Consider the following 14,185-nt stretch of genomic DNA (forward strand, 5'->3'; position numbering starts at 1 on the left):
GAGCTGTGTGAAAGGTCTACTTTAAATGTTTTGCAATAACAGTGTGTTAACAAATTCCAGACTTAATTTATCCAAGAACTTGTTAAAATTCCCTCTGTGCAGCCGCCCAAGGAATACGCTTTTGAAGTCATTTACTTACCAATAAATTACAATGGTCTGAAATCATTAGCAGCAAAGTAAATTGTTTTAATTGATCTGAAGTTCCTTACGACCCAGGGACTTCGTTTCTGTGCAACTGCCTTTCGAAAGGTCTAAAATAAGAAATTAATCTCACTCGAATCCTGTCATCTTTGGAGCGTTCCTTCCTCTCAGAGACCGGGAAGGGAGAGGAATCCACGGTGAGGACAGAGCTTTCTGCACTGGCCTGGGACTGCCCAGAAATAGTTCAGTCTCTGAGTAGTTGGGGTCCTAGTCCCAGGTTACCCTTTCCGTTGTGGGGGAGGGGCGAGCCTCAGAGAACCAACCGGCGTTTATGCTGTTTCCTGTGTCCTGGGTTGTGGTCACGTGCTTTATCGTTATTTAGCCAGTGTTTCGTTTTTGTTTCATGCAGTTTTCTGTATGTCTAGTATGTGTGACAGTAAAAACAAGAGCAAATGCAGAAGTAAAAATACACAAAAAGCTTTGAGTCTGCATCTAGTGACCTTGATTCCCAGACGGCTCCTTGGGGGAGGCCTGGAGTGTGTGCTAAGCGCTCCAAGTGAAAACCCTTTTCTGGTCTCTTCCCCGGGGCTACCAGAGCCTGGCCCCCGTGCCCGGTCACGCTGGGGTTGTACAAAGGTGTCGGCCACTTCAAAAGCAGGACCAGAAAGTGACCGGAGTTGTGCTTCGGTACCCCTCTGGGTCCTCTCCAAACTTCGCCCTGACCAGTAGTGGGCGAGGGAGGGGGGATACTGGAGCGGCTGTCTGCCACTGCCCACCCCAAGCGTGGCCAGCGTGTGTGGGTCACCTCTAGCCATAGCCCTCACAGACCGCCTCCAAGGTCAGATGGCCTCAAATTGCGGTCTTGTGTGCAGAGACGCCAGCCCGGGAGGCTGCTGCAGAGTCCCTGGGCTCCCTTGCCCTTAATTCTCTAGAACCAGGGTTATATTGGGGGATGGGGGGGTTCCAGCAACCATCCAAGCTGACCCCCGCCTGTGCCCAAGTCCCTGCTCTGTTCTTGTGGAATGTGCTTCTCTTTCTGCCTGGAACTTTCCTTCCTCTTAACTCACTGCTCCCAAGTAAGGGGCTCAAGATGGGCCCTGGCCAGGCACCCACAGGGGCAGCCTGGCTTGATGACGTCCAGCTGTGCGTGAGTCCTCCCAGAGCCTCTCCTTGGTTCCCAGGGCAGTTGCAGAGAACCGCCTACCCCCGGAAGGTGGGAGCCCCAGGATGGTCTGCACAGGTGAACAGGGACCTCAGGGTTCAAGGTGAAGACCCTCAGGATAAGAGTCCAGACTCAGTTCCTGTTTCCAGAGCAGGCTCAGTACGATCCACCCGGCGAGGTGTGCAGAGGACTGGCAAATCCCATCCACACACAGCCCGGCCTTGTGCAGCCAGCGGGGGGCGGGGGGGGCGGTGCGAGGCTGATCAAACAAGAGGGGGCGGGGCTGAAGCACCGGTGTGTGTGGGGGTGCGACTATCACAACAGTTTATCTTGCCACATTGGCTGATGGAGGGACCCCGAGAGGTAACTATTAAATTCACAAGCAGAGGACCATTTACATCACAGCAGTCGCCCCTCTTATTATCCCCGGGATAAAGGAGAAGCCAGGCCAGGGCTTTGGGGGCCTTGTCTACCTCCCTGTTGTTGATATCACTAGAGCAGAGATTTCTTTCCTAGAGTTCTGAGCAAACCTGGAGGGACTAGCCCTGTAGGTGCTGAGTGGCGGAGGCTCGCAGGGTGCCTGGGAGCTGGGTGGAGAGAACCAACGCCAGTACCAGGGCACCAGGAGCCTGGCCTCGGGACGACAGACAGAATGGGTCACAGACAGCTCCCCGCTGGCAAACCTGGGAGTTCTGACTCTACATCCACCAAGGTCTCTGCCTCTTCATCCCCAAGCATTCCAAAATCAACCTCTGCTTCTTAATGAGAAACAAGACAGAAACGTCCAGAGGCTGGAGAACACCTGTCTCTCAAAGCCTGGACAAATGTGGAGGGATGCGGGGAGCCCTGCCCAGAGGGGTGGGAGATGTAGAGCCCCTGTCCGGGCCTCGTCTCCTGGCTACACCTGAGGGCAGGGCTGGGTCTCCACCTCCGCTGGCTGACGGAGGCAGTGACCCAGGGGTGGGCAGAAATAACGCAGGGGGCAGCTTTGCCAGGAGAAAGGGAGGTGACCCCAGGAATCTTAACCCTGTCGTCCCTCAAGAAAGGGGCGCCTGAAGGCAGGTTTCCTTTGCCCAAAGAAGCAGGTGGGAGATACCATCACCACCAATACCCTTCTCCCCCAGCCAAACCCCAGTCTCAGGAAACAAACGTTAATGGGAAGCGCGTAAAATGGAAACGGAGTCTATTTCTCCTTAACTCTCTGTGGGGGCACAAAATTCTGAGAAGCGACTGAAGGTAAATTGCTTGGTTTTCAATTTTAAGCTGCACTTATCCAAGCACGGTCAGTCTTCCCTGATAGTGGCAGAAAATAATAAGCGTCTGATGCGGAGTTGCCCTGGTGCCCAATAACCTGGGGAGATCTCGTCCCCATTTCATTATGGGAAGACAGAGAGCGCCTTAAGCAAGTTTAGTGATACGATAAATTGCCCCGTCACTTCCCTTTGGGTGAATCTCCTGCCTGGAGGCTGTTGGCCAGGCTCTGGGGGTGCCCAGGTCACAGCAGCAGGGGCCAGTGGCTCATCTGGTCCAGCCTGCTGGGGGCCCTGGGGATCCCGGGGGGCGTGAAGCACGTGGTTCTGGCCAGGGTGTGCTCAAACCCCAGCCCCACCCCTCTTTCTGCGATGTGACCTTGGGCACCAACACCTCAACGTCAACTGTAAAGTGCAGGTGCTGTGGGCAGCGGTGAGGGTTACATAGAATGACCACGCAGAGTCGCTAGCATAGTTCAAGTACCAAACTCAGGAAGCTGGAGAGATTATGACGCCGTCAGTCTCCCTTGGCCTCTGGTGGCCGTTCCTTTTCCTTCTGTGCCGCAGAACCAAGGGCTCAAACCCAACAGGACCCCCTGTCCCCCAGCCCGGCAGAGCCTGGGTGCCACGGCAGGACTGTGCCAGCTGGGGGTGCCGCAGACCAGCAGCGCTGGGTGGGGGGCTGCCAGGCCAGTCCCTCCCAGCTCAGCCTCCTGGCCCAGGGGAGGGAGGTGAGGCTTCTCCCGGCACAGAGGACAAGATGGCCCCCCAGCAGAGCCCCAGATGGGCTGAGGATGTGCCCTTCTATTGGATGCCAGCTCCAGGGGCTATTCCCCAAATGCCCCGGGACCCAGGGCAGCATCATAGGCTACTGGCAGGCTAGCCCAGGCCTACATAACAGTGGAGACGGCAACAGCTAGTTGAATGTGTGTACGTTTGCATGCGTGAATGCAAAAATGAATGAACGAACACCAGAGACAGGCGTGATGGGGGAGCAAAGATCTGTCCCCTAGGAGCTGCAGTTCCCTGGGCCAAGGCAGGAGGCTATGGGAGGTATGGGTGCATTTTACAGCCCTTCCAGGGACATTCAACATTTTACATCTCTGAGCCTGACCTCCTAGCTCTGCTCCCTCTGGGGGCCTCTCTGCCCCTGACAACCCTTCCCTGGGGAGGGGGCACCTCCAGGTCTCAGCCAGCCTGGGACACGACCCTGGCCATGCGTGCAGAAGGAGGAGAGATTCCTGCAGAAGCCGAGTGCTCGGGGAGCCCAGGTGTCTGGAACCTGTCTGAGGTTCTCATCTCTAAACACTTATCGTGAAGATAAATGGATATGAAAGGAGCATTTCCCCCTCAACCATGTAAACACGGAGCCGCAGACGAGGCCGTCATATTAGGTCTGACACGGGGAAGCTGTGAGGTATTACTCATCCTGATAAGTTTAATGTATAATTTAGAAACATATCATCAAAATGGGAAAAAAGGGAAGAAGCTCTTAAATAACTCTGAAAGATACTCAGCCCTGGAATCACGGGTGGTTGCGGCAAGGCTGCGCAGCCCCTCCCCGGCAGACGCACACCCCACACTTTGAGTAACTGAATTTAGATGGATCCTAGAGCAGAGAGCTTTAGCGGGGAAAGAGTTGCCCTTTCCGGAAGTGGGAGCTGGCTCCTCCTGAGCCCTGGGGCTCTGCTGGGCCCCACAGGGCTGCTTGCAGGAGTCAGTCCGGGCTCTGCACAGGCTCAGCCCGGCAGGCAGGCTGCAGCTCGGGGTGCCCCGGGCAGGTTGGCGGGGGCAGCGAGTGGGCTCCCTGAGGCACCCCTCCCCTGCTTCTGCCAGGGAGGCCTCTTCCCTCTCACTTGATCCTGGGGGCCGAGGGGGGAAAATGTGCACACAGGTGCGGGGACAGGAACCCCTCCTGCGTTTACGCCTCTTTCCGCCCCAGGAGCTGGTGGTGGGTACACGGCGGCTCTTTCGGGAACTGTGTGCATGGTGTCATAGAAGGTGAGCTGCAGTGGGGGGATTTCAGGGACATCACAGGCCCTGCTCTGCTCCGAGAAACCTGGCCACCGTGGGTCAGCAAGCCCCTGTGGGTCATGCAATCCCATCCCCCAACAACGGGGTGGAGGCAGCCCCACTGTCACCAATGTTGTACCCCACCCCCCGCCCCAGGCAGCTGGCAACACCAGAAAACTTACTCCTGGCTCAGCGCCCCTGGCCACAGCTCTGCGCCCCCCTGAGCCTGTGTTGCCTTCTCTGCAATGTCTACAGCTGTCAGTACCCGACCCCCGAGGGTGTGAATATCGAGGGGACACCCCCCGAGGAGGCAGTGCCCACCCGGTGTGCCCAGGAGGGCATCCTTCTGTCCTTTCAGGCGTTTCTGCCCTGATGAGACTGGAGAGGGGCCCACAGGGACTGGTGAGAGGCGGCTGGGGCGAGGCTTGGAGCAGGGGTGCACAGTCCCGACTGCTGCCGGGTCCACCCAGGTGGGGCCTTTAAGAAACACCCTGTCTGTGCCTGGGCGCCTGGGTTCTCAGGTTGTTGGCCGGGGACAGGCCGGGGTGCTGGTTTGAAATCTCCCGGTGGTGTCACCGTGTCTCCAGGTTCAGAACTCCGGCCCGGAAGGGAGCCCTCAGCCCACGGAGCTGTGTGGGCTTCATCTTAGGCCCGGGAGAGTCCGGATAAAGCTCTCTTCCCAGTAGAGGGGAGGACTTGGCGTCTGAACCAAGGATGTTTCCCTCATGTGTAGGGTTTTGTCTTCAGAGCGTGTCTGCAGTCACCACCGGCTCTGCTTAACCACGAGCTGCCGACACCTGCTGCTCGGGCCTGAGATGCAGCTGCAGGCAGCCGCGGGCTGCGCCAGGGGCCGGGGGCGCGGGGAGGTGGGTGGGCAGGGCCCAAGGGATGGACACAAAAGGTGCCTGGGGCAGAGGAGGGCCTCCGTGAGAAATGAGCCCCTTCCTGAATGTCCCCGTCGCTCTTCCAAACCCCTCTGTCATTTTGGCTCCCTTGCTCCAGGCCCCACTGTCTCCCAGGGCACTGCCCTGGCCACCCTGCCTTTCCCAAATGTGTTGAGGATTTCTTGGCGTGAACTCTGTCCTCGTCCCTGTGAGCACTTCTGAGGAGCTGTGGCCAGGGTACCAGGAGGCACAGAATTAAGGCTCAGCCCAGCCTGCCAGGCCGCCGGAGCCCAGCTGGGGAGACGGACACGCTGACGTCAGAGACCCGGGTCCCATGGCGGGAGAAGGAGTGGGAGAGGGAGGTGGGGGTAGGGTGGATGTGGGCTGGCTTGTGCAAAGGTCCGGAGGCTGGAGGCTTGTGGTGCATTAGGGCCCCGGGAGCTGGGTCTCCTGACTTGTCTGGACTCCAGCACCGATCTGCTTCCCTTTACTTCCCAGTGTGAGCCCCACCCAGGATGCATGAATCGGGGCCCCAATGCCCTCTTTGTTCCTTGAGGGCACCGGCCCTTGCCTTCCCACAGCCCATCCTCTACCCTGCAGCCAGCACGATCCCACATTCACACCCCTCCACTGGCCTCCCTCCTTGCTGACAGCAGAACCCCGAGTCCTTCAACGGCTGCAGGCTGGGCCCATCTGCTCCCCAGTCACCCCTGCAGCCCTGCCGCCCACTTGTCTCTTCCTGGCACGTCCGATGGAGGCGCACAAGCCTCCTGGCTGTTCTCAAACACGCTAAGCTCACTCCTGCCTCAGGGCCTTTGCACATGCTCTTCTCTCTGCTGGGACTCGCGGCCCATCTCCCAGCTTCACGCAGGTCTCTGCTCAGAGCTCACCTCCGCCGAGGCCCCTTCTCGGCCATACTCTCTAAGACCCTGTATTCCTCCTTCCTCACTCTCCTTTGTTTCCATCATAGCATTTATCACTATCTGGAATTACATGACAGGACCACAATCCAATTCCCAAATCCATAAAGCTCTGAAAACCAGAAGCTTGTTCATAGCCCATTTGGTGGCAACACAGAATCCGAACTGTTGCGAGGCTACTTACAGCTGTGGTTCGTCCCTTTTAGTGTGAATATTCATACATTTTGCTGCAGAAACATGAATGCTTTTGATTACAGGGAGTTACTCCACAGCCCACCGGGGACGTTATATAATATATAGTCTATGCACCACAGTACGTTTCTCAAATGCGAAGTCTGAATGCCCAAACCAGGCTGCTAAACCTGGGCGCTGTTGGCATAGTGGACCCGACAGCTCTTTGCTGTGGGGCCTGCACTGGGCACTGTAGGATGCTGAACAACATCCCGGGCCTTCTCCCACTAGATGCCAGCAGCACCTCCCTTCCCAGAGCTGTGACAACCGCAGATATCTCTAGACATTGCCAAATCGCCCCGGTTGAGGACCACTGGCCAAAGTACATCTGGCCCTTGGAGTTTCACGTGAGGGATCCCGGACCTCTCTCTATTGATTTCTTTACTTACTTGGAATGTAAACTCTACAGGGGCAGAAACCGTACCTGTTCCGTTCTCTACTGTACCCACAGCACCTGGAGTGATGTCTGTTGCAGAGCTAGCACTTAATAAATAATTGTTGTGTAATAAATAAAGGCTTCTATGGTTCCCCCAGCAGGCTCCTGGGGTCCTCTTCCCATGGATTTATCGGAATGCCCTTCAGATGCCCCCCTGGGCAGAGTGCAGGACAACCTACCCTCCCTCCGGCCTCATCTCCAGGGATGCAATGGTACCCCGAGCAGCTGTCCAGATTCTTCATCTGACCCCACTGCCACTAGGAGGTCTGGACGTTGCTGACCTCACACTCTCCACCCCTAGAGTGTGGAAAATGACCCTTGCCCACGTCTCGGGAGATGATGCTTTTTACAGATGACCGGACACTCATTCACTGTATGGAATTGAACTTCCCTTATCTTCTTGTGCACCTGGCACCAGTCTGGGTGCTTGGAAGGGCCTTGTGGACCAGGGCTGAGTTGTGAAGGGACCCTCAGAGTGTGATCATGGACAGGCCGAGGGGAGAGGGAGGGTCAGGGATGGGGGTCCTCGATAAGCCTTGGTCTTGGGCTTTTGCCCTGATAAAAAGGGCTCAGGGCAGATTGCAGGACGTGGGAAAGGTGGCTGGGTCCCAGCGTATCTCTGTCCAGTGGCAGCGCTGCCTCTGCTTGCTCTGCTCCCAGTGTTGGGGAGCTCATCCCCTCTTGTGGCAGCTTGGTCTACCAGAGGACAGCTCTAACTGTCAAAAAGACCTTCTTTCCATTGAGCTGAAATCCGGTCCCACCCTGCCCTCCAGAGCTCAGAGCCCCAGACCGATGCCCCCAACACAGCCTGATGTTTCTGGCATCCTCAGTCTCCCTGATTTCACATCCACACAGGAAGGCCAATAGTTTTGGTTTTCCCAGGACTGTCCCAGTTTTAGTCTCCACACTTTATTAACAGCACCCCTTTCAGTCTTCAGGGAAGGTCATTTTCATCCGGGGCTTCTATTTCGTTTGTGTTCCCTCGCACGCATTCCCCACACGATGTGCAGCTGAGTCCCCTGTTCCCCAGGGTGATGGGTGGCTCAGGAAGGGATCCACTTCAGAAGCGGCCAGACCTCCTGCTAGAGACCAAGCCCAGCCACTCTCCACCAAGGACATGCCTGATCCCCGGTCTTGCCTTCAGATTCCTGCTTAGCTGATTTCCACTGGAAGGTTCCAGGGAGTATGCGCTCAAGGCCTGGGTGAGGCTCTTTGATAGCAAGTAGCTGAGGGCTTACAAGCAGGTGATACTGAATGGAGAGGGGTGGGCAGGCAGAAGGTGGCCAACGAGATGTAAGTGAAAGGGGTGTGTGCAAGTTCCGGGAAGAGTTCTTAAAGGGAGGAGCTGTGCTTCTCTCCTTCCTGGTGGCTGGGATGCAGACACGATGGCTGGCGTTAGAGCAGTCATACTGGACCAGAATGAATGAATGGAGTGAATGGCAGAGCAACAAGATAGAAGGAGTCTGGGTGCCCTGGAATTGTGGAGCTACCCTCCTAGCCTTCAACCGCCTCTATTTACAGAGAGAAATGAACCTTGACGCTTTGAGCCTCTGTTAGTTTAGGTTTTCTGCCGTCCACAGCTGACTTCAACCCCAACAAATCCAGAGCCCAGACAGATCTTTCTGCTGGAGATAATCACAGAAGACTCATGCATGGCCACACCCAAGGGTGCAGGGCAAGGCGCTGGTGGAAGTCAGGGTGGTAAGGCCCTCGGGAGTGGCATGGGGAGAGGATTTAGGAAATCAGGGCGCCAGTTAAAGCACTGTGTTACCAGAAGGACAGAGACCTTCCGGCAAATCGACAGGAGGCAATTTCTCTGGCTGAGTGGCTGTCGCGTAGGTTGTCATTTATGGGAATCACCAGTTCCTAGCAAAGGAGGGCTTCGTTTTTTCTGAAGACAGCCTCCTAGAGCAGGTGCTCCGATCTGGGGGATCACAGCCACCTCCTGCCATCACTGAGTCACAGAAGCAACAAATGCTGTCCTTGGTCCTCCAGGAGAAAGCATCCCCGGAAAGCTAGCGGTAATGGGCTGATATGACTGAAAGGAAGCCTGCTGGCAGGTGTACGTGTCAAGGATGCTGACGGAGTCCCAGGCTGGAGCCGCAAGGGAGGCCAAGGTCCAGGGAGGGTGGGAGCCACACCCAGGGTGCAGGGCCAGTGGGAGGCTCATCCCTAAGGCCACGCTGGGCCTGTCCCGTCTCCAAGGGGCTGACCCGTGGCCAGGATGCGGGGCCCTTTCTGCAGCTCTCCCAGCAGCGGCCTCGGGTGCGCCTCACCTCCCATTTTCTGGCTGCTGGTCCAGCCATTGTTTCTGTACTTTCTCCAAATTAAAAACCCATTGCTGCCGCTTCCTAGGTAAAAAGAGTGAATTTTCAATTCGAGTGTGTGGGAGGGTGTCCCCGGGGAACAGAGTAATGAAGCCGCTGGTGCTAGTTGCAAAACAAATAGATAAATCAATGTTTCAATTTTCTCCCTGCGAGAGAGCCAGCCGCGTTGCTTAGCAATTCAGAGAACAGTAATGCAGGCTCTCAGAGGTAGCCATAAACGCTCCAAAAGTTGCTGGGGTTTGAGCCATAATAGAACGACAGCCCAACTTATATTCTTAGAGCCAAAGCCAGCTGGAGCCAAGGACACAGGCTGCTTCCAGGAGAAATCCCTTCAAACCCACCCTCTTGCTTTACGGCGCCCAGCGGGGTGAAGACGGGAGGCCCTGTGGGCAGGTAGGCGGGGCAGACCCTGAGTCCCCACTGGACCAGTGGTACCAACAACGCCCAGGAGAGACCGCTCTGAGCCTTCTGGGCTCCCAGGGTGCCGTAGAGAGTAGAAGGGGAGCCTGCCTTCCGGGGGCCCAGAAGCCCCAGCCCAGGCCAGTCCTGCCAGGGTGACTCCACCCTCAGTCCTGCATATGGAAACACAGCCAGTTGTCTCCAACAGGCCCCTGGTTTCTGCTCCCACACCTCCAATGGCTGCCCGGCACCCGGAGGCTTCGAGAACTACCTTCTGTAGGATTGTACTTTATAAGCACTGCACATCACCCCATTTTCTCAACGACCTTGTGAGATAGCTTCTACTGTTATCCCCATTTTACAGGTGAAGAAACTGAGGCTTGGGAAGGTTATGTGGCTTTCCCGAGGTCAGACGGTCAGGCCACAGCACTCCCCACTGTATGTCACTGAGCGCCTCAACGTATGACGCGACGGGTACTCGGTTGGGGAGATCTTGGCTGGGGAGGGGACACCAGGCCCTCCCAAGGCAAAGAGCCAAATGCCAAGTTCGCCTCCGACCAGCCGCCTAACCCAGGGAGACAAAGCACATGAGGGGTTTTGCTCAATACTTGGCAAAGAGTCGGTCCTCGGGTCCAGGTGCAGGGGACCTGCAGGCTGTGGCGGCCTTTGGTGTCACGGATCATGAGTGATAGCATCATCCCCGAGACGACTGTCCTAAAGCCGGTGTGAGCCTGTCTCCCGCTCACCCAGGCATCAGCGCCCTGTGTGTTTAGGGCGCTTTGGAGGTTGCTGGGTCCATGATGAATGGGGCCAAAAGTGGGGTCAGGGGACAAAGCCCAAATCCCTCGGTCTGGATCCAGGCTCCCCCTACGACTTAGGCGGCCCATCTCCTCCCCACCTCCTCCTCTGCCTGAGCCCCTCCTCTCCTCATTCCCGTCTCTGGTCACCCTGTCCCCTCCCGACATATCCCCCCAACCTGGGCCTTCGGAGGTCCACAGGAGCCCACGTGATTCCTGAAGGCTTCTCACCAGCAGGCCAGGCTGCGTGACCCAGGTGGGCAGCTCCAGGTGTGGGTGTCCGGTCTGCCACCTGGCCCCCTGGGAGGAGAGCCACGTGTCTCTGCGGCCCCTGGGGGGTCGGTCATGCCCCAGACAGGCCACGCTGCCCATGTGACCCCACCAGGCTGCCCACGCCTGGAGGTCAGCCCCCATCAGACACTTTGCTGCCTTGCCGCCTCCCTCATCCCCCCACATCCACAGGGCTCCCTCTCTGGAAGGCTCCTCCCTCACTTCCACTCTCCCCTCCTCCAAAGCTCCCAAGGTCCAGCCTGGATGTCACCTGCTGGTGACACTCCCCCCAGGCAGCCCCTGGTGGAAACATCCCCATCCAGCCGGCAACTTCTCCTGCTGCCTCAGTTCACACATCTGTCTCCTCTCTCGGACTGTGAGCTCCCTGCAGGCAGGGACAGTTTCTTCCAGCTCCCAGCTCTATGCTTGGCTTGGAAATCGACATAGGTTGGATTTGGCTACCAGCCAAAGGCTTAGTGTCTTGCTGCCTCTCACAGTAAATGCCACTGCCTGGTGCCTTGGCCCCCAGAACTGCACCAAAGCCAGTGATGAAAGAGAAGGCCATATTTTTCCAGAACCCTGTCCAGAAGTGGAAGAAAATGGACTCTGGAGTCCAAATGGACTGAGATCGTGGCTCTGCTGCCTCTTAGCTCTGCTGCTAAGAGCTTGGAAGATTCCTGAACTCTCTACCCTCGCTCTCCTGGTACACAGTGGCAGGAAGTAACTGTGCCTCCGCCAGGGCTTTCGTGAGGCTACGTGAGTGGCTGCTGTGACGTCCAGCCCCACCCCTGATGCCCCCACCGTGATCACTGTCGTGTCGTGACGGCCCTGATCTGCGTTCTTTCTGGGAGCTCTGCTGGCTTCTCCAGGTCAGAAGAGAGATGTCAGCCATGTCACTTGTCTGAGGGCCCAAAGACCTGGGCCAGCTGCCCTGTCCCTGTCCTGGGAGCTGGAGGACTGATGGTCAGCCCAGGTGCCCCCAGCACATGCCCACTTACCCCTGTCACTTCTTGCCTCAGACACTGCCCTCTCCCCACCCCCCTCCCGGCACCCAGGTCTCAAGCTGGCCCCTTGATGGCAGAGGACAGCCCTTTCTCCTGGTCGCCTCTTTCGTGAACCTAAGGCTCTGCATTCACTGGAGTGGGAGATTGGGTTAAACTTGCTGGCCGTGCTCCAGGGTGGGGCAGGGATGGTGGTGGGCGGGCGAGCCGCCACCATGAGGACGGTCTGAACGCCTCTGCCTCATTTCCTGGGGGGCGTGGCCACCTGTTGCCATGGAAACGGAAGAAACTTGGGTCCACGAGTCTGTGTGCTGGGCGCCTTGTCAGTGATGGCTGAGGACAGGTGGGGGGCCTTTCCCGGCAGCGCCTGGGGGACACCAGGTCACAGGGCAAGGAACCTTCCCGGGCAGGTCACTGGGAGAGCCTGGGGCTGGGGACACGGGGAGGCGACACTGGGCTCAGCTCTCCGTGCTCCCGGCTCCTTGGAGGACCCAGGGCTTTGGTTTTCTCTGTGAAATGGAGAGTCACGAATCACTGATACACACGGCTCTGCAGCAGGGCCGCACTGTAGGCCCTTTGTCATCCCTTCCTACAGGCCCGGGAGCTCGACAGCATCTGGCTGTGAGCACCTTGAATCCTCCAGTGATCTCTCCTAAACTGTCTCAAGAGAGATGTAACAGGTGTGTGTAGGAAGATGGAAAAAAAAAAGAGTTACTAGGTCCTGCTGGAAACAAGGCTCCCACGGTCAAATGAGTTTGAGAAGCATGGCTCTTACCCCGCTTGGGAATTCTCAATGTGATGTTAGCATATTTCTGGGAAAACCTGTCAAATTTTGTTTTATCCAGTATTTCCCAAAGTCACCCTGTTTTTGCAGGACAGCAAGTAACAGTGACCTTGAAATACATCATCTGGAAATGATGGTCTAGACCAGGGGTTGGCGAACTACAGTCTATGGGCCAAATCCGGCCCACCCCCTGTTTTTATAAATAAAGTTTTATTGGAACACAGCCAGCTCATCCACGTATGTATTGTCTACGGCTGGCTTTCCTGCTACAGCATAGACTGGAGTAATTGTGACAGATATCACAAGGCAGGAAATACTTACTATTGGACCCTTTAAGAAAAAGTCTGCTGACCTTTGCTTTACACCAAGGCCTTATGAGGACATTTTAAAGAAATGCGGCTGGTGGGGGTATAAAGGATATCAACTTATTTTTATACCACCAGAAACATTTCCAGTTAGGAAGGAAATTTGATGCTAAAAATAAATTCATCTCATATTACAAATAAAATCCTGAGCTTGTGTCTGCATGGGGGTGGTGGTAGACAGAGGGGGAGGCCAACCCTGAGATTGGCCCAAGCAGCCATCCCCTCATGTCCACGGCTGACCATTAGGGGGCGCCCTGATCTGTCGGTGACAAGGAGCTGAGATGTGAAGGCTGTGCTTGCAGGCATCCCTGGGGGTGTGGGGGGATGGCTGGTGAAGCATGAGCACAGGCTGGGAGAGGTTGGGGCTTCTCCTCAGAGCTCGTAAATCTTAAAATAAATAATAAACACCACTGGGGGAGCTTTGGAACCTTGGGGCGTGCCTCGCTCTAGACACCTGTGTGCTTCTGGAGCATCTTGGGAGGACACGGTCCTAGACGGCCAGAGGTGACAGGGATCTGAGGGCCATCCCCACCAGGCCTCTAAGCTCACAGCCGAGGACACAGAGGCAGGCCTTGTGGATCCTGCCTGTTGATTGGTCCTGAGGCTGCTGCTTTCTTAGTGTCCCTTAAATTCAGCCCCAGCTGAATTTACTCTCAGAGTGATGAGTCAGAGCCTTACGGGCAAATGCCCAATATTTGCAGTGATGAGCCCTCAGCCTCCTACCGCCCTGCTCTGGTGGGAGCCTACCTCCCTACAGAAATCTCTCTAAAATGTGACTGTCATGGCGTCGTGCCCCTTGTCAAGGATTGTCACACTGTTAGAGTGCTTCTCCTCTAAACTGCAGTGCCCACTTTGAGTACTCTCTATAACATGGCCCCACTCTGCAGCCCACGGTGTTAATGTTCCCCCAAACCCCAAGGCTGAGCCTCCCTGAAGTCAGGCCCGTCTCCCTGCTCCACTGCCTTGAGCTTTCTCCTCTGCCATCTTCCTCCCTGAAGTATTCAGGGAGGCAGGGACTGGAAGTGCCCTTAGCAGTCATGGAGGGCACTTAGCAATCATGGTCATGACAAATACTTGACACGCATGTCTATTCTTTCCCTGTCTACCCCTGTGCCAGACATTACTAATTGATCACAGCACTCTTTTTCTCTGAGTCAGAATGTAGGCTCTCCCTTGACAAATGTTATTAAGAAGTGCTGAACGCT

At 56.4% G+C, this 14,185-nt stretch overlaps 1 protein-coding gene across 1 annotated transcript in view; it reads right to left on the reverse strand.

The window, feature by feature from the left end:
- Positions 1–14,185, reverse strand: part of CAMTA1 (calmodulin binding transcription activator 1) — a gene marked incomplete at its 3' end in the record, with an annotated part of 887,568 nt that overhangs the window by 148,401 nt on the left and 724,982 nt on the right.

This window comes from Leucopleurus acutus (genome assembly GCF_964270905.1).
Source record: "Leucopleurus acutus genome assembly, chromosome: 2".
NCBI classification, from domain to species: domain Eukaryota; kingdom Metazoa; phylum Chordata; class Mammalia; order Artiodactyla; family Delphinidae; genus Leucopleurus; species Leucopleurus acutus.